Here is a 21,140-nt window from a genome sequence, read left to right on the forward strand (position 1 = left end):
CTTGTTATTTCTTAGCTAGGAAAAGCAACTTTCTCTTCTTTCTTTTACACATAATTTGGGGTGGCCTTAAACCTTTTCAGAAGTCATTCTTGATTGGAATGCCCTTCCCACCTACTCTAACAAACTATACTACTTCTCTATTTTCTCTATATTTGTCTCATATATTTGATGGTACTGTGTCAATAAATATCTATTTCAGACCTTGACTGAAGTAAAGAAAAATGTATTTCAAAGCTGAATCTGTAACAAACATCTTCAGACACTGTCCATTCATTACAATAAAATAGCCAATAGCTTATGAATATTATAACCTATTTTGTTTCAACCAACTTATATCCCATTTTTTATGTCTTATTTTTTCACTCCCCTTTTTTGCACTTAATAAAGTGTTGGGAAACTGTCCACACTTCCTATTATGCCAGTTCTCTGGGGGATGTGGTGTAAAAAACCATTACTATTGCTTATCAAACACCCAGAAGAGTTCCAGGCACATAGTATGTACTCAATAAATATTTGGTATCTGAAGGAGTTAAGGTGACATTTATAAAAGCAATACTGATATGGGGAACAAGAAAACCACACCTGAATTACTAGCAGTTATTTAACAATGTCAGTCCTTTCTTGTTGAAACACAGAAGTACATGAATTGAGGACTTAATTCTTTAATTCTGGAAGGTTCAACACTGAGACTTAAAGAATCCATTAGTTGAACATAAGCATCCAGATCTCGTTCTAGTACTTCAGTCAAAAAGTTTACCACCCTCAAGTTTTAGTTTGTAAATATTCCCTGGTCAGGAGCTAGGTATTGCTTTTTGCTCACCCAACTGGAGTCCAACTTCAGCTCTTTTCATTCAACCATCACTTCACAATATGCCCCCCTCCCGGTGTCCTCTCATCCCAAACCACACACAAACCAACCAGAAAACCGCAATTCCTCCAACTTCTTGGACAGTGCAAGGCTAAAGTTGAGGCCACAAGACACGTTTTTAACCACAAGGTTTCCTCCTCTAGCCCGATTAGGTTTTGTCGGGGCAATATTTTGCTCTAATAGAACGCGCTCGTAGTCTCGGAGTGGACACCGTAGCGTCCAGCTGGCGCAGTCACCGGAAACTACTAAATCCGTCTTCTTCTCTCAACTCTTACAAGTACTTCCCAAGCTGGCACAGTCCTCCAGAAGCCCCGCCCCGTGGTTTTAGCACCGCGGTTTGCGCATGCCCAGTGCGCGCCGCAAGCTCCCGCCGGGCGCCCGTTCCGCCTTGGTTCCCCGTGGCCCCGGCGCGCGGCGTGCGTCTGGCTTCCTCCCCCATCGGGCCCCGCCCGGTCGTTTGCGGGCGCGCGCACCTTCCCAGGCGGGCGGGCGGGCCTCAGGGTCGAGAGGCTCCCGAGCGAGCGTCGATTGGCTGATGTGGTGGCCACGCGTCGGGCCTCTGAAACTCAGGGCGAGCGCCCAGAGTCGGCTCGCCAGGCAGTGCCAGGCGCATCTCAGGTAAACAGGTAGGCTGGGAGGTTCGGGCGACCGGCGAAAAGGAGGGGGTGGGCTTAGATCCAGCCCTGGAATTTCCGGCCGCAGCCTCCTTGGAGCAGAAGGGGCGGCGCGGAGTCTGCACCCAGTGAATGTTGACCCCCTATGGCCGGCAGTGATAGGGCTCACGCGAAGGTCAGCGTCGTGGGGTCCTCAGGTCCTCTTTCTGGGCATAGTTTCGGCACCCTCCTGTTTCTTATTACAGAAGTTCAACAGCTGAGCATTTATTCAAGGGTGTAGATTTTTGTTTGTTTTTCCCTTAAGTGGCTGTTAGTTGGAGAGTTCAGGTCCTGGCTCAGCCTATGACTCTGTGTCCTTGAGAGTGACTTAATCTTTGTGGATTTCAGTTCTCGCACTTACAAGTTTTAGCATAGAAGACGGTGCTTCTTTAGGCACTGGGAGCGGAGCTGTAGAAAGGTACTGTTAGAAATTTTTAGGTTCACAGTGTGCCTGAGCCCAAATTTTTCTGGAAGGTGACACCACCCAACAGTATTTGTGAAGTATTTTAAGCTCCATGAATGGAAGTAACTAAACACAAGGTAGCAGCAGGATGGTAGAAAGAAAGAAAGAAAGAAAAAAAAGCTTTCCACAAGAGCAGAGTTTTTGAAAAGCTTCTTTGAACATTTTATGCAGATTAAATCACTGTGGAGATAGACAAAGGTAAACCAAAACAAAGGACCAAACAAAACCACTTTTCAAGGCTCCCCCACCCTCCCGGTAACTTTAACATACTATCATAAGTTATTGGCTTTTCAGAGTTTCACCTTGGCACCTAGTGTGGTACTAACCGAAAATGACAGGTGCATAATCATTTGGGTATCCTGTGCAATAGTATACCAAGAAAAATAACTAAGTTGACTTCTATATTACAGGAATTAAGAGATCTCATTGGTGAGAAGTAATGATGATAAGTCAGAAAAATGAAAGGGTGGACAGTCCTTTAAAGGAATAGATTTTATAAAAATCTTTTTAGTGTGTTAATTTTTAAGGTATAATACACATAGAGAAAACCGCATAAATCAAAAGTGTACAGAGCGTACATATCCATGTGTCTAGTACCTAGATCAAGAAAGGACATTACTTGAATCTTAGAAACTCCACTTTGTGTGATTCGGTTCCAGAGGTAACCATTATGTCGATTTCTAAAGTCATCTATGAATTTACTTGTTAATTGGCTTTATATAAATGGAATCATGCAGTAAATAGTCCTTTGAGTCTCACTTTTGCTCAATATTGTATTTGTGAGATTTACACAAATTATGTAGCAGTAGTTCTTATGCTGTATAGTGTTCCATCCAGTTTTTGGCTATTATGAACATTTTTGCAAGTAGAGTTGACCCTTGAACAACATGTGTTTAGACTGCAGGGGTCCACCCATGCGTGGATTTTTTTTTTTTTTTATAAATATAGTATACTACTGTAAACGTATATTCTCTTCCTTATGATTTTCTTAATGTTTTCTCTAGCTTTAGTGTAAGAATATAGTATATAGCGGCGCCTGGGTGGCTCAGTAGGTTAAGCGTCCGACTTCAGCTCAGGTCATGATCTCGCGGTCCGGTCCGTGAGTTTGAGCCTCGCGTCGGGCTCTGTGATGACACCTCGGAACCTGGAGCCTGCTTCTGTTTCTGTGTCTCCCTCTCTCTCTGCCCCTCCCCCATTCGCGTGCTCTCTCTCTGCCTTTCAAAAATGAATAAATGCTAACAAATTTTTTAAAAAAGAACATAGTATATAATACATGCACCAAATGTGTGTTAATAGACTATGTTATCAATTAGGCTTCCAGTCAACAGTGGGCTATTAGTAATTAAATTCTTAGGGAGTCAAAAGTTAAACTTGTATATTTGACTGTGTAGGGTTGGTGCTTCCAACCCTTGCATTATTCAAGGGTCAGCTGTATCTTGGTGAACCTATGTATACATTTCTGTTAGATATACACGTACCTGTTGGTGAAATGTCTATATATAGGGTATGCAGGTATGTATTTCTTGTGTATATTACCAAAAAAGTTGTTCGAATTAGTTGTTTCAGCACTCCTATTTGGCATTGTTTGAGAATTCTGGCTCCTCCAAATGCTCGCGACACTTAGTGTTGTCTTTAGCCATTCTGGTGGGTGTGTAGTGATAACACATTGGTGTTTTTCCGTAATTTCCTTAATGACTAGTAATACTTAACACCTCTTCATATGTTATCGGCCATTTGGATATCCTCTATTGCGAGGGTCATCAAATTTTTTTTGTTAGGGGCCAAGTAGTAAATGTAGGCAGTCCTTGCATTGTAAAGATTCATTTAAAATTTTTTTTCTTAATGTTTTACTTATTTTTGAGACCGAGGGAGACAGAGCATGAGCAGGGGAGGGGCAGAGAGAGAGGGAGACACAGAAACAGAAGCAGGCTCCAGGTTCCAAGGTGTCAGCACAGAGCCCAACGTGGGGCTCGAACTCACGAACGGTGAGATGACCTGAGCCGAAGTCAGCTGCTTAACCTACTGAGCCACCCAAGCATCCCTGTAAAGATTCATTTAAAGCACTACCATATAAAGCTATGACTGCTTGCGTTTTAGGCTTTGCAGTCCATATACAGTATACAGCTTCAGTCCATATACAATATACAGTTTTATTTTCTTCCTTGTTTTCTTTCCTTCTTTTTGTCTTTTCTTTCTTTTTTGCCTGCCTGCTTGCTAGCTTGCCTTCCTTCCCTCTCTTCCTCCCCCCATTCTTTGATTCTTGTTTCATAGACTGCCAACCTACTATGTTGGAAAATGACTGTTCAAAATGACAGTTCAATCTTTAGCCCATTGGTGGTGGTGAAATTATTGAGAGGGGCTACATTGAAAAAAAAAAAAAAACCCTGAAAACTAACAGTATTAAGTATTGTGTGCTGTAGTGTTTTGAGGTTAAATAATAGTATTAAGCAGCATGTGCTATAGTGTTTTGGAGTTAAATTTTAAATCTCTAAGTATATTTTCTTTGCTTCTTTCCAGTTTTACCTCAGGGCTAATTAGATAGCTGTTTCAGGCTTCCCTAAACTGTTCTTAATGCTCCTACTTTTTCCCAGCCCTTTATAACTGAGAAACAAAAGAGAGGTAAGAGGTGAGAAAAGACAGGAGATACAACCCCTTTTCTGATAGTGCATAAAATGCTAAGAAAGGGATGAATATCCAAACAGTTCTGGACACTTTGAGGAAAAAAAGTACAAAAAGCATAAAATACTTTTTGCAGTACTTTCAGATACTGTCTTTTGAGCCATTCCATCATGGGATGGCATGATTAAAATTTTTATCTGCCTGATTGAATATTCTCATAATATGGAAAGTAATAACCAATGGTTTGGGCCATGAAACTCAGCTATTCCATCCCTGCCCATGATAGAGGTCCTCTCTTCTTTAAATGCCACATTGGACTGTCCAGTTCATCTTCTCTTACTTTGGGCCCCCTGCTTTTCACTCAGTACCAAAAAATATCAAAAAACTTTGGAAAATATCAAAAAAACCTTTTTTGACTATTCTTTCAATCTATGTTAACATTTTTAGCTAACAATTTCTCTTATTTTAGGTGGTTTATAGAAGTGAATTTATGAATGTAGTTAGATAATATGCTAAAACCAATGAGAGAGTTAGGGGTATTCTCATCAACTTGATCTTTTCTTTGAGATACATAACTGAGTTTTGGTCATTCTTACTTGATTATTATGGGATAAGATAAAATATTAAGATTTAAGATAAGCCACTAGACCTAGCTTCCACCACCAACCACTGCTGTCCTTACTCCTTTCTTACATAGAAATTTTGGATCCATTTCTGCAATTATATACATGTGTTTTTACATACACATTCACACATATTTTGACTAGTGCAAATACCTTACTGCTTCATAATTGCCACACAAAATATTTGTACTTATATGCATTGTTTTAACTGTACTTCTTGCATCAGAGTTGGAGTCATTACAAATATTAGGGTTGGTAAAGGGTATAAAGTGGATCTCATATAGGAACAAATAGGGTGTTTATGTAATGCAAATGTTTAATGGTGCTGGACCATGGACATCTGGACCCAGATGTTGTCATTAGCTTCCTAGAGTACCTACTTTCCTGGACATTGCCTGCATCATATTGTCATTGTCGACCTCTGGGACTCTGTATTTTCTAGGATTCCAGTGGGGACAAACCTTGCCTTTTCTGGTTGCAGTTTCAATTTTTAGATGCTTCATTTAGGTTATATTTAATCGTGTTTTCTTTGTTTAAAGTGACTGTATTTCTCTGCTGTGATTTATTATTTGTTGCTTTTATACTTCCCGTCCAGCAGACTTATTACTAAAATGTCTAGATACATGTGACTGGGGATGGGCAGAGGATAGTTCATTTTCATCTCACATGCCACCTAGAGAGATTGTTTTAGGGTTGGTGAAAGAAAAAGATAAATTCACAACATCAATTTTTGCTGCTCTTGTTAGTACTTTATTATTATTCTCAATACATTAATCAGTTTTTGCTGCTCTTGTTAGTGTATTATTACTCTCAACTTCCATTCAATATCTTGGATTTTGATACTATTATAAAGAGGGGATAGGGCTGTTTTAGGACATTGACTGTAAAAGCAATGTGCCATTATGCAAAAGCACTGGGTATAAGAGCAGAATAAGTGTGGCTTACTACCTGTCTACGTTAACCTTTCCTGGAATTTGGTTTTTATAAAATGAGGCATTTTGACCAAATATCTCTAATCCTTGGTAACTCTTTTCAAAAGACTTCGTAGAGAAGCACAGAATTTAGAATTTAAATTACCCTAGAGGTCATTTAGGCCTCATTTTTTCTCAATAAAAATACTGAGACATTGTAGTTAGCCACATAGTTACTAGAATCTAGTTCTCCTGACTTTTAGTTCGGTTTCCTTTTCTGTTATGCTACTTGTAAGAGCCAGCCTTCTGAGATAACCCTGGTATTCACACTCTTGTGTAATCCTTTTCCCTTGAGGTAGACTACTAAAAGGCTCACTTCTGATAGACTATGTCAAAAGTGCTGGGCTGTCACTTACGAGATTATGTTATAGTAGACTATCACCTCCTTTTTGCTGTAGCTTTCTTGCTTGCTCACTTTGATGTAGCCATCTGCTATCTCATGAACTGACCTTAGAAAGATCCCCTTGTCAAGGAATTGAGGAGAGCCTTTGGCCAATAGCGCACAGAGAATAGAAGTTCTCAGTTCAGTAACCCCTAGGAAGTGAATCCTGCCAACAGCCACTGAGTCAAGTTGGAAAATCTTGTCCCAGTGAAACCTTAAAATGATTGTAGCCCTGCCTGATGCCTTGATTACCACCTTGTTAGAGACCCTGAACCCCAGGACCTATCTAAGCAGTAGTATATTCCTCAGGAACTAAGATAACAAATGTGTGTTGTTTTGACCTGCTAAGTTCTGGAGTAATTTGTGTAGCAGCAACAGTTAAGTAATAAACTACTCGTAGTAATATTTAATTTATTGTAAAAGTTTATTTATTTTGAGAGAGAACACGAGCAAGTCAGGGAGAGGGAGAGAGAGAATCCCAAAACGGCTCAGCACTGTCAGTGCAGAGCCCGATGTGGAGCTCAAACTCACCAACCACAAGATCATGACCTGAGCTGAAGTTGGACAGTTAACTGACTAGGTCATCCAGGTGCCCCAATTTTTAATTTTTTTAAAGGTTTTTTTTTTTTTCCCCTGAAGTTTATTTATTTATACTTAGAGAGGGAGAGAGAAAGAAAGAAAGAGAGAGAATGTGAGCAGGGGAGGGGCAGAGAGCTAGGATCCCAAGTAGGCGCTGCCAGCCAGCAGTGGAGAGCCCGACATGGGGCTTAAACCTACAAACTGCCAGATCATGACTTGAACTGAAAGCAAGAGTTGGATGCTTAAACAACTGAGCCATTCAGGCACCCCCAATTTTTAATTTTTAATAAAAAGAAACTTTTTAAAAAGAAATAGTTCATCCTAGAGTTTTGTGAACATAGCTTCAGTCTATTTTTATCATTTTAAACATATTTGAGAATATGTTATTTTTACTTTTTGAAAAGCAAAATAATCATTTAACTATTCTGTATTTGTTTTGGTTATAACTTAATTGCTGTATATTTGATTTCAAGACAGGCAACATAAGGAGATATTACTTTGAAAGTTGAGAATTAATACTTTGGTTGAGGGTTTCATTAAAGTGGCTAATTGATGAGACGGATTTACTGTAAATCTCCTTTTGGCAGTTGACATGTGCACCTCTGATTCAGTTATTCTCTGTATTGAAGGTATTTTTAATTTAGATATTTTACTGTTTGGGATGCGTATACTCATGTTGTTTACTCTTGTTTATCTGTAGTTTTGCATTATGGTGATTTGATTGTAAATAAATGCTATTTTGAGACTTGCCTGTAGTATTCCTGGATTTATAAATTTTAGAAGCTACTAGAGTACAACAGGGATTATTTTGCTGGAACCCTTAATCCTGAATCTTGTTTTATATTCTGTCGAAGTATACCAACTTCCCCTCCTTCATAATTTTGTCTTGAGAATTTTGCTGCTGTGGAACAAGTTTTAAAAAACTGGGGAAAAAAATGACATCTAATAGATAAGTTAACTTTTTAAAAACTTTATTGTGAAATGTAATACATGTAAAGACAAGGGTATAAAATAATGTGGACAGTTCAATGAATAATTAAAAAGTTAACACCCCTGTAACTACCATCAAAATATTAATGTGCGAGTACTTGCTTTGTATATATATATATATATATATATTTTTTTTTTTTAATGCTGAGTAAATATGAGTGTGTGTGAGAGAGGAACAGATGTGAATTCTGTGGTTGGTGCCATGCTTTATTGTGTCTGTTAGATGAAGTTTCTTAATGCTGTTTTTAAAATCTCTTTCCTTACTGATTTGTGTGTGTGGCTTGGTTGTGGGGTGTGGGTGTGTGCGAGCACGCAAGTGCTCGCTTGATTGATAAATACTGAGAATTTACAGTGTATTAAATCTCTGTGTGTAATCATAGATTTATTTCTCCCTAGTAGTTCTATCAATTTTTGATTTATTTATTTTTCAGGTCATGTTATCAGAAACATACAACTTTATAAGTAGTCTATCTTCTTATGAATTGAAGCTTTTTCTCCCCAGTAAGAAGTGTTCCTTTTTATCTCTAGTAATGCCTTTTGTTTTAAAGTCTACTCTGAGTTTTAAAAATGTTTTAATGTTTATCTATTTTTTTAAAGTGCTTTTTTTTAATGTTTATTTTTGAGAGAGAGATAGAGTGCAAGCGGGGGAGAGGCAGAAAGAGAGAGGGAGACACAGAATCCGAAGCAGGCTTCAGGCTCTGAGCTATCAGCACAGAGCCTCACTTGGAGCTCCAGCTCACTAACCATGAGATCATGACCTGAGCCCGAGTCAGACGCTTAACTAACTAGCTCACCCAGGTGCCCCTAATGTTTATTTATTTTTGAGAGAGAGAGTATAAGCAGGGGGAGGGCAGAGGGGGTGGGACAGAGGATCCCAAGTGGGCTCTGCGCTGACAGAGAGCCCAACAGGGGGTTCGAACTCACAAACTGTGAGATCGTGACTTGAGCTGAAGTCGGAGGAGGCTTAGTCGACTGAGCCACCCAGGCGTCCCAAGTCTAGTCTGCTATTTTTAAAAGCTGTTAATTTTGAAATAATTTTAGATTCACTAAAAAGTTAGAAAAATACTACAGAGTTCCTGTAAAAATTCTTCACCCTACTTCTAATGTTAATACAATGTGTAATCATAGTACAATGATCAAAACCAAGAAATTAATATTATAATATTCACAAAACTATACACTTTATCCAAATATCACCTGTTTTTCCATTAATTTTGTTGTTATTGTTGTTGTTCTAGGACCCAATCCAGATCCCATGTTGCATTTAGTTATGTTTCCTTAGTCTTCTCTTGTCTGTGATCTCTTTTGAATTTTGATATACCTATTTCAGCCTTCTTTTGGTTAATGTGGGCATAGAATTGGATTTTTAAAAATCCAATAAGACATCTTTGTCTTACATTTGGAGCATTTGGTGATCATTAAATCCATTCATATTTTATATTATTCCATTTTCAGTTATTGTGGAAATTATATATCCTTTACCATTCTTTTGTAGAAGCATTGCGTCCTGGGATGCATCTTTTCAGACTTTTATGCTTTTCCTTATATGTGTATATATACCCAAACACATGGTTTGGTTTGTTTGCTTTTTTATTTTAATGTAACAATGGTAATGCTTTATTATTTTACAATACTCTTTTTCATTTAGTAATATTTTATACATCTGTGTCAGTGTTTTTATATGCATAATAATGTTTATAGTATATAAGTACCATAGATGTTTTTATATGCATAATAATGTTTATAGTATATAAGTACCATAGATATATACCATATACCATATATATATATACCATAGATATATACTATAGATATAGTACCAACACTAACCACTAGACATTTGTGCTGTTTCCAGTTTTTTAATGGTATAAACAGCACTGCTATATACATTCTTGTATGTATATATTTGCACCCCTTGCTAGAACATAGATTTATAGAAGTAGAATTATGGAATCAGAGTTTGAATATCTAAAGTTTTAATTGATACTGTGCGACTTTCTTGTTATTTTTTAATGGCATAGCTTTTATAAAAATAATACATGCTTGTTACAAACTCTTGCAAGCAACATATATAAAAATATTACAGTGAAATGTTACCCTATATTCTATCACCCTAACCAAAACAGCCTTCATTAAAAATCATATAACATTCTGTTTCTGTTTCTAAGAATGTTCAACATTTAAAACAAAACAAAATCTGCCTCTGTGGCACACATTTGTGAAATTTCACAGCATCAAGAATGAAAAAAAAAATTAAAGAAATCTTGAAGGTTTCCAGAGAGAAAACCAAAATAGAAAAAAGAACTGAGTGTACCAACAGCAGTCTTCTTGACCAGAATTGTGGCTACTTAACAATGAAGTATGGGAGTAGAACAAAGATACTTTCATGCCTGGAAAGCATCAGAAGTTAGGCTCAAGCAAAATAAAGAAGTGAAAGAAAGGCCTGGAATGTAGGAAACCATAAATCTAACCCAGGAGAACAGTGAAATGATGTTCTAGGAGGGACAGCTATATAGCTGGCCTAGAGAACATATGGTCCAGATTCAAGAGGAGCCTCCTCAGGAAGGAGGTTTTCAGGAGAGAAAGGGGGTTTCAGAGATGTATAACCTCTGAGTCTGGAGTTTTCTCTGTTGGAAGGTTTCTTCAAACTATGAATTCAGTTTCTTTAATAGAAATAGGACTATTCTGGCTATCTATTCTTACTGCATTAGCTCTGGCAGGTTGTGTCTTTCAAGGAGTTTGTCAAATTTATAGATATGAAGTTCTTTGTAATAGTCCCTTTTTATCTTTTTCATCCCTATGGGATCACTTCTCTTCTTCCTGATACTGGCAATTTATATCTCCTTTATTTTTATCTTGGCCAGTCTAGCTAGAAGCTTACCAATTTCTTTGATTTTTTTTTTTTTTTTTATACAGAACTAGCTTTTGGTTTCATTGATTTTCTTTTTCTTTTTTTTACAATGTTTATTTATTTATTTATTTACTTTGAGAGAGAGAGAGAGAGAGAGAGAGAATGCATGTGTCAGTGAGGGAGGGGCAGAGAGAAAGGGATTTCCAAGCAGAGCCTGACATGGGATCAATCCCACAATCCTCCAGATCATGACCTGAGCTGAAATCAAGAGTCGCACACTTAGACTGAGCCACCCAGGTGTCCCGGTTTCATAGATTTTATATGTTGATTATACATTTTCAATTTCATTGATTTTTGATCTTTACCATTTCCTTCCAGCTGCTTTCTTTGAGTTTAATTTTTTCTTAATTTTGTATTAAAAAAATTTTTTTTAGTGTTTATATTTGAGAGAGACAGGGACAGAGAGAGAGGGAGATCAGGGGAGGAGCAGAGAGAGGGAGACACAGGGTCTGAAGTGGACTCCAGGCTCTGAGCTGTCAGCACAGAGCCTGATGCAGAGCTCGAACTCACAAACCACGAGATCATGACCTGAGCCGAAGTCACTCAACCAACTGAGCCAGCCAGGCGCCCTTAATTTTGTATTTTTTTTAAAGGTGGAAGCTAAAGTATTAATAAGAGGTCTTCCTCTCTTTAAAAAATTTGTTTTTCTTCCTCCCTTTTTAATATATGTGTTTAGTACTATAAGTTTCCCTCCAAGCACTAATCTAGCTACATCCCACAAATTTTAATATCTTATGTTTCCATTTTTATATAGTTGAGAATATTTTGAAATTTCCCTTCTTCCTTTTTTGAACCGTGAGTTATTTAGAAGTATTGGGGAATTTTTGAGATATCTTTCTATTATTGATTTCAAGTTTATTTCTGTTGTGGTAAAATAACATAATTTGTATGGTTTCAATCCTTTAAAAAATTTCTTTTAATGTTTACTTATTTTTGAGAGAGAGAAAGACAGCGTGGGAGCAGGGGAGGGGCAGAGAGAGAGGGAAACAGAATCCCACGCAGGCTCCAGGCTCTAAGCTGTCAGCACAGAGCCCGATGTGGGGCTCAAACTCACAAACCATGAGATTGTGACCTGAGCCGAAGTTGGATGCTTAACTGAATGAGCCACACAGGTGCCCCTGTATAGTCTCAATTCTTATGTGTTGAGGGTTTTGTTTTGTTTTGTTTTGTTTCTTTTAATGGACCAAGATAGGCTCTTTTTTGATAAATGTGCCATGTACTTGAAAGGATTGTGTATTCTGTCATGTTGGGAGTTTTCTATAAATATCAATTAGGTCAAGTTTGTTGATAATACTGAGTCTTCTACATTGCTGATTTTCTGAGTTTTTATTCTTCTGATTATTGAGAGAGACGTAGTGAAGTTTCCAACTATAATTATGGATTTGTTTGTTGCTCCTTTCATCAGTTATTACCTTGGGTATGTTGACACTGTTGTGAAGTGCTTACATATTTAGGATTGTTTTTGTCTTGTTAGTGAATTAAACCCTTTAATGTACTTAGTAAGACAAGACTTAGTAAGACTAATGTAGTCTTTCTTGTTTTACTTTGTTTGAAATTAATGTAGCCACTCCTACTTTCTTTTGATTAGTATTTGCAAGCCCCCCCCCCCCCCCCCCCCGGCCATGTGCTCTATTATCCTAAAAATAAATAGTTAGGAAAGGGTAATTTGTAAGATATTTTCATCTTGTGTTGGTGTGGTTCAGAATAAGCAACTCCAAAATATGGCACTTTGGCTTATTGAATATTTTAATCTGAAAGATTTTGAGAAACAGATAAGTGCATCTCCCTTCTCCTCTGAAGCAGGTCATAAGACCCTCATGTGAGGGGTGCTCTTCCTATACCTGGAGGAAAAGAACATCTTTATCTCCAAAGCTAGGGGGATACCAAGGGGAATCCAGATGAACAGGCATTGCTAAGTTTCCCCCATTTTACTCCTTGGCTTGTACCTTTTTTGTCCTGTCACATTTTTCTGTGACTTTCTAGGCTTAACTTTTTCTTTAGGTCTTCATTGCCTTGTGAAGGTTCCCAGATCACATAAAACTTAAATTAAATGAACTTACCTACTTTTCTCCTGTTAACCAGTCTTTGTGAATTTACTATTCAGGTCCAACCAGGAACCCTAAGAAGGTGGAGGTAAAGTTTTTCCTCCCCTACTGTGTCCATTTCATTATTTGTGTATTTTTATTTTAGATACTGTTTTGATCTTAGGAAGTAGTCTTATCAAGTATGATCCATTATCATATAATTTTATGTTAAGATACAAGGATATAAGTGTTTATCACATTAATTAGAAAAATTTTTGCATTATTACTCTACTTCTTGGATGGAACTTGAATGGTAATTTTTTACAGGTGCTGTTTGCATTCAGGTGTTAAAATGCTGTTTTGTAGTAAGTCCCAACCATATACATATAAGCTAAAAAAATTAAACGTTTAAATTTGTTCTTTTTAATGAACTATTTTTGAAGTATGACATATTTCTTTTTTAAGTAGCATGTCTGGATATTAATTATTACTGTAATACTTTTATTATCTTTTAAATTGAATGTAAATCAAAGCCATTCCCTTAATTTATGTCAGAGAGCTTATTACCAGCATGGGAGCTGCAGATACTGTGTGATATAGCATATGATTTCCCAAGTAGTACATTTTATTCAGTGGCATGAGCTGGCACAGTGGGCAAGATTATTCTAATTCATTTGGGTAGGTGAACAGTAATTTAGGAAGTTCACATACAAAAACTCACTGTGAGTTTCTTTATGATTCTTTACTGGTAAACTCGGTTTAGGATTTCAGTGGCTCATTTCTACTATTTTTATTTCATGCAGGTGATTAATTTCCATCTTAGTTTAAAGTAAAATCTATGTATACATCTTTAAAATGCCTATATTTTTGCTAGCCATTTTAGATTAAAATCTCAATTAAAATATTTTGTCATATGATTACTAATTGGTTGGTTCTGAAAGCTCATGTTTGGTTTACATGCAAATATACCTTATGTATTAGAGAAATTAAATATTTCTTCACTAAAGTTTTTTGAAATAGTTTTTCATCTAAAATGTGTTCTTAATTTTAGGAATTACTTTATGAAAAGCCAAAGATTGTATTATTTGCATTTTAGTGGATAAAAATTTAGACTAGTATTTAACATTCCCATATTTAATGAGATTTTAAAAAGCTGCCACAAACATGCTCCTTCTAGTGCTTTTCTTAACAGAAAATGATGCTTTGCCGTCCAGTGGAATATTTTTTTAAGAGTACTTTTTAAGTTTCTTTATTTTGAGAGAGAGAGAGAGAGAGAGAGAGAGAGAGAGAGAAGTGGGGGGGTGGGGGACGGGGAGCAGAGAGAATAGGAGAAAGAGAGAATCCTAAGCATGCACTGTCAGTGCAGAACCTGATGTGGGGCTTGAACTCATGAACTGTGAGATCATGACCTGAACTGAATCCAAGTCAGATGTGTAACCGACTGAGCCACCCAGGCACCCTCATTAAGTACAATATTAAAGTCAATTGTTATTGGAGTGTTTTGAAGAAAAATGTTTATGATATGTTATTGTGAAAAAATTAAATATAAAACAAAAATGACAAAGGGAACACACTAAGATTTTAAGAGTATATTTTGGTGGCAAATATAAGGGGTGATTTTTTCCCCCTTTTTTACTTTTGTGTTAGTATATTTTGGACTTTTTTCCAAGGGATATGATAGTTTGGGCAGTGTCTGGAATTTGTGTCTCAGTGTTCCCCACCCCCCACCCCCCATCATCAGTGAATTTAGCAGGTCAAGAATTTGCAGGCATCATTTGACATTAATATTGGATCAGCTCTGACTTCGAATGGTTATGGATTAATCGTAACCATTCTGTTTATACCAGAATGTAATGATTTTTAAGCCCTTTGAAATCTTCTAAATGAGTTGTCAAAAGTTTTAAACATAAGTAATTAGTTAGAAAAATGTTTCCTGTTGTTTTTGAGAAGATTTAAAGAATGGCCAGTAACTTTTTAACATCTTTTGGCTGCACCACCTTCCCTTCCCCAGCTTTTCCCTGGACTTTATTTTTACTTTGTCCATATTGTCTCTTCCCTACAAATTTAGACTTTGTTTTTAGTTTCTCCCCAGTGTATAAGAAACTTTGTCCAAATGTTTTGACAGTTCATAAGATTTTGATTGCTTCAGCTCCTTCACTTCAGACCTTTTGCATTCCTATTTGCTTGCCAAGAGCATACTTGCTGCCTGTAGGGATTCTCATGACTCTCAGATACCACTTTGCTCCCTCTCCTCCTGTCTGCACAGATGCTGGATATCATGCAGGTCTTTTAAACGTTGGTGTTGTATGTTGGTGTTTACCTAGTTTTGTGGTAGATACTTTTTTATGGTTTCATTTTGCTATCCTGGTTCCCCTGGTTTTTTATAAAGATATTTGGGAAGATTCAAAAACTGTGCTGCTTCCACCACAATCTTCCCAGAATCTTCCTGGCTTTTTCACAAAGTTAAACTTACTCCTTTTAAAGGGTTGTCTTTTTTGAAGGTATGTTCTGCTAAAATGTTCTTCTTTTTACGATTATTAAAGGTAGTTGCTTCTATTTTTTTAAGTCACTTATAAAATAAAATCCTATGATTTTACTAGCTTGTGAAATCTAAACTTTTAGTGACTACTTATTTTCTCAATTCCCTAGAACAGAAAAATGAAATGATTTGCCAAAGGCTACATACAGAGTTGATAAGTGGCAGCACCTGTATCCAAATACAGTATTCAATTTATGATTCCACAGTGATCAGCCCTGAACTAGTTACAGGAAGTGACTAAGTGAAAGGGAACTCTGTTTTGAAAGTGTTTAAATCCTTCCATTGGGGTGCCTGGGTGGCTCAGTAGGTTAAGTGCCCAACTTCGGCTCAGGACATCCATCTCGCAGTTCATGAGTTTGAGCCCCGCATCAGGTTCTGTGCTGACAGAAAATCATAAAGGGGTCACCTGGCTGACTTAGTCAATAGGGCATGCAACTGTTGATCTCAAAGTTATCCTTTCGAGACCCACGTTGGGAGTAGAGGTTACTTTAAAAATAAAATCTTAAATCATAGGGAAGAGAAAATACATCCATAGTACTGTACTGTACTTATAAAAAATTCTGCATATGTTTAAACCTGCATTGTTCAAGTGTCGGCTGTAGTTATTAAACCAGTACACAGTCACTGTCTGCCATCTCTTATCTGGGGTTTGGAAATGGTGATGGAACTGAACTGAAACATATACAGGGTCTAAAAAAATGAAATGTGTGTCAATGTGTATTGTAAAAGACTATGTGTGTGTATATATTCAGAAGAGTGAGTGGGGTGAGCTTTGTCTTAGACTTTTAGGCACCACAGAATCCCTGTTGACATTTGTTGTTACTGCACCAGGGAACTTCTCTGGTCAGAATTGGAGGTAGGAGGCTGGGATTCTGTTAAGTTGCTTGCGTATTAGGTTAAGAGAGTCTATGTTGCGCCAATAACCCCCATATCATGACTTAATACAACACAAGTTATTTCTCACTCATACAGAGTTTGGCTTAGAGGTCCATGTTCCTTCTATCTTGTGATGCCACCATCTCAAATAAGGTTTTCAAGGTTGTTGCAGGAGGGGAAGAGAGGGCTAGAGGATCTCATAGAATGCCTTTAAGGGTGAGTCTAGAAACTTGCTTATATCACTTTATACTTGTGCTTACACTCTTTTGGCTGCAAATCTGTCACAAAAACTGGATGTAAAGAAGAGTAAGAAATGCAGTTTTCCTGCACTTTTGGAAGTAGGAGCTGCTATGATTTTAGTCCAACAAGTCTGGGTTTTGGAGAAGGTAGAATAGTAAATGATGGTTACATCTTGTTATGAACTGAATGTTTGTATCTCCCCGCCCCCATTCATATATTGAAACCCCAACCACAGTATGATGTATTGGTGGGAAGTGTAAGAAGTAATTAGAATACAGTAATGTCATGCGGGCTCTACCCTCATTGCATGGGGTTAGTGTCTTTCTAAGAGGAGTTTGCTTGAGGAGTTTGCTTCCCCTCTCTGCTCTCTGCCATGCAAGAATACAGTAAGAAGTTGGCAGTCTTCAGCCGGAAAGAGGACTCTCACCAGAACTCAACTCTCAGCCTGATCTCAGACTTTCAGCCTCTAGAACTGTGACAAATAAATTTCTGTGGTCTGTGAGCCAACTCCAATGGTATTTTTGTTAAAGCAGCCCAGATGGACTAAGATCTCATCTCTTTTCTGTATGAAGTAGGATTTTTGCCCTACCTTGACATTACCCCATGGCACTTGCACCTTTGATTTTTGCTGCTGATCTTTTATTGATGGGAGAGACAGGACTTGTCCTAATGCAATGAAGTAAGAGCCATGCAAATTTTCTGTAACCTAGTCTTTCAGCATCACCAGTGTCTGCTCTTCACCCAGGGCTCTAATCCTCTTCCCTAATCTTCTTTCAAGATGAGTAAAATGTGGATGACATGAAGTTTTTGATTGACCTTGGGGGCCTTAGGTCCATATTCCCTCTCACTTTCTAGTTTTTAACTGAGAAGGAAACCGTTTCATTTCTTGTCCTAATACATAGAATAAACAGTCCATAGAGTCAGGGGAAGAGGATAATTTTGATAAACTGGTAACTTTGACTATTCGATACTCACCAAGGATAGCAGAAAACTTTGTGTTGGGATACCTAGGGGTTAAGATTCTTGTTTAGCAAGTGGATTCCCTCCCAAATGTTGATAGTATCTTCAACGACTCCCCTCAGGTCAGGTTGTAGGTTTGAACTAATAATTTTAAAAACCATTTTATCAAAGTAAGTAAAGTGCATAAACTTTGTATCTGTCATGATATTGAAAAGGAAGAAAAATTTAAAAGAATTTGATTCAATAAAATACGCACCTTCACCAATGAAGAAAAGATAGAAAGTTGGAAATTTTGTTAAAGTTTTCAAAATAAGATGACAATCTCATTAAAAGTATTTACACTGGATTATTCATTTAAAATGTATATACTCCTCCGCTCAGTACTGTGCTCAACAGGCACTAGAGATATGAATTATTACAGTATTAAACCTTTACATTGTTAAAAGATTAATGTATAACTGTTATTCATATGAATTAATTAATTGACCCTAATTTTAATTAAATCAGCAGCGTATAGAGGAATGCACTTAAATGCTGCAATGAGTTTAAGCAGAGATGTGGAAATAAGTATTAAGAGGAAAAATCTTTTAATGTTACTACTGATTTTATACCTCTTTCTGTTGGTGCCTTATGTTTTGTATCATGATTCAAAAGTAATTAAATTTGATTTGAAATGTACGTACATCAATGATTAGAATGTTTTTGTATTTTAAAAATGTATGTATTTAAGAAGAGTTGTTAAAGGGGAAAATGTTGATAGTCAATTCAAAGTCTGCCGTAATATTAATGTATTTCATCAAATTTTTTAAAAATACAAAAATTCATCTTTGTTATTTATCATTGGGGAAAGGTCAGCAAAGTGTTTACAAACCCTGGTTATGTTTTGTTTATATCTCCCTACCTGTTTGAAATCATGACCATAGGAACTTTGAAGAGAGTTTTACACTGACATTTGCTTGCAGAATGTCACTTCATACTTATAGAATGACTTTTGTATCTTTTATCCTCTTTAAAGGAACAGTATGAATACTAAGTTTTTCCTTTGCAAAATCAACTGTTAATCTTGTTCATATGAAAACATTTGTTAGAAGATGTTGAGGAAATCTTAAATATTCAAAAATATCACTGAACAAATAGAAAATGCTTGTTGTTAGAGTATTGATTAGGTAAAATGTAATTACACAGTATGAGTGAAAAGCTGGCCTTTTTAAAATTTAGTTTTGTTTGGTTTACTGTGAAATTCATTGGGAGGACTGAAAACAAGCTTTGGAAATGTTTGTCTATTTCTCCACTAGATGGGGCTGTATACTAGTTATTGCTCTATAGCAAACAAGGTCATGTATCTGAGGAGGTAATACTAAGGTTAAACTTAAGTGACCCATATATTAATACAGTAAAATAATTGGTCTATTTGCTGTATAACTAAAGGTAAAATATAATTTTAGCCCTTACATATAGAAGTGTTATTTTCCAGTCATCGGTGGGGAATGTGTACATTTGATTTTTTTGGTAGAATTGCTAAGTTTCTATTGGTCTATCCTTATACTTTGTTGGTACCCTAATGGCCAAAAATATTAAAAATCTTTAATATGCAGTTAAAATTACCTTAAATGGCTTCCATTTAATGGCTTGCCTGCATAACTAAACTTCTGCATTTTTTTTGATATAAACAAATGGAGTGATGCCTATAGTATGTGCAATGATTAGGTTAGTACATTGATCTCTTATAGATGCTTTTACTCCTACTAGTTCAGTTGATTTATATACCTACCAACAGTCACTTGTGTTTGTCCCCAAACCAGTTTATACTAGTTGTATCTGTGATCATAATTGTATAACTTATATGAAATCTACATAAGCTAATGGAAATACCACTTGTAAAAAGTGTTCCTCCTGTGAAAACTTAGGGTGAATGATTTACAACACTCAGTAAAAGGTGAATTGCTAAACAAATTACCATCAAATTAGGTGTGAGTGAGAAAGCTGTGGAAAAAAAATTGATTTTGCACTTGTTTTTTGGGCAGAAAATGCTTGGGTTTCTGTACGTTTTGTATAAAAGATGTTATTATTTAACAGTGCGATTACAAATATATGAGTTTCACATTTTGAAAGTTATAATTGAGAAATAACTCCAAGCAATTTTTGCTTAAAACTGCCAAACGTCCTGAAAGTTATTTTTACTTAACGTGCTTAGGAATTTTAAATTTCTCTTAATATTACTGTCTTGCTATAGCTTTGTATGATTGTTTTAGCTGATTATTATTTAGAGGCCATCCAAATAAAAAGTGTTAATAAGATACAGAAGATATTTAGATAGAAGAAAATAAAACTAATACTTTATTAAAAACCCCAGATATACAGTTGAGCAAATAACGTGGCTTTTTCAGTCTTGCTTTTGAGTTACTATAATTATTTTTATCTTTCTGTTATTCTAGATTTTATGATTTTTTGAATTTTTTTTAGCCTAAAGTTAGAAAATTTTTCCTAGTTTGTGTGGCCTCTTCATGTTTAATTAGTAAGGGATTGTCTTCCTCCAGCTGTGCAAAACAGGCAATGTTCGTTCAGTAGTGAGTTCCTCTCTAATAGGAGTTTCTCCTCTGCTGTAATTCTATGAGAGAAATTTTATTACTAGAAAAATTAAAAGATTTTTTTCTCTACTTTTACATAAAAAGAACAGGAAGGAATCAGAAGGTCTAGGTTTTAGTCCTGGAATCTGGCACCTAAAATAATAAATACTTGCCAAACAAATAAGTAAATGACTAGTTTGCTGCTTATTAGTTGTGAGATTATAACCTTGGTTGATTAACTTCTCTTAGAGCTAAAAATCTATAAAATTAGATTTTAGTAATGCAGCACACATTTCTTGAGTGTTATAAGTCAGGCCCAACAATGAGAATTTTAAACCTTTCAATCAGATTGCTTAATTGGGAGGGACAGATAAGTAAATAATTAAAATATGCTGTGACGTGCTCCCATGGAGGTAGGGCTGGACAAAGACAAGTGAAGAGCCTTTTTAAACCTGTAAATATTGGTCAGATCTTTATTTAGTGGGCATAGGAAGAAATGGATTTTATTATCTTAAAATTATTATGCAGATACTGATTAAAATATTAATTTTCCATCACTAGTTGAGGAAAACATTTCTGAAAAAAATTTTGCAAAAAATTTTTCAGCTTTTGTAGCTTTTGTTTTTGCTTCTGAACCAACAGTTTCATGGAAAGCACGTTTGTAAGTTTCAAAATTAGATAATAATTTAAGTTGCCAGAGAAGTGCCATGGATTGTTTATTGAATTTTAACTTAGTGTAACTGCACGTGTAGTAGATACTGTTGAAGAACGTTTTAAATTTTTGGTTTGGTAAAGAGTGACATATAGAAACCTTAGTTAATTGACATCATACGTCTAATTTATTCCAATGATATTTTAGTGGCCCTCCTTGATTA

At 36.4% G+C, this 21,140-nt stretch overlaps 1 protein-coding gene across 2 annotated transcripts in view; it reads left to right on the forward strand.

Moving 5' to 3' along the window:
• Positions 1–1,099: 1,099 nt before the first annotated feature.
• Positions 1,100–21,140, forward strand: part of MIPOL1 (mirror-image polydactyly 1) — a 306,029-nt gene continuing 285,988 nt past the window's right edge. The window contains exon 1 of one of the 2 annotated variants that reach the window (XM_060619573.3): positions 1,100–1,494. The gene's annotated coding sequence lies outside the window, so the exon portion shown is untranslated. The remainder of the gene's footprint in view (positions 1,495–21,140) is intronic. The other variant, XM_078448315.2, reaches the window with a different exon arrangement.

The sequence above is a fragment of the Panthera onca genome, chromosome B3, assembly GCF_046562875.1.
Source record: "Panthera onca isolate mPanOnc1 chromosome B3, mPanOnc1 haplotype 2, whole genome shotgun sequence".
Lineage (NCBI taxonomy): Eukaryota > Metazoa > Chordata > Mammalia > Carnivora > Felidae > Panthera > Panthera onca.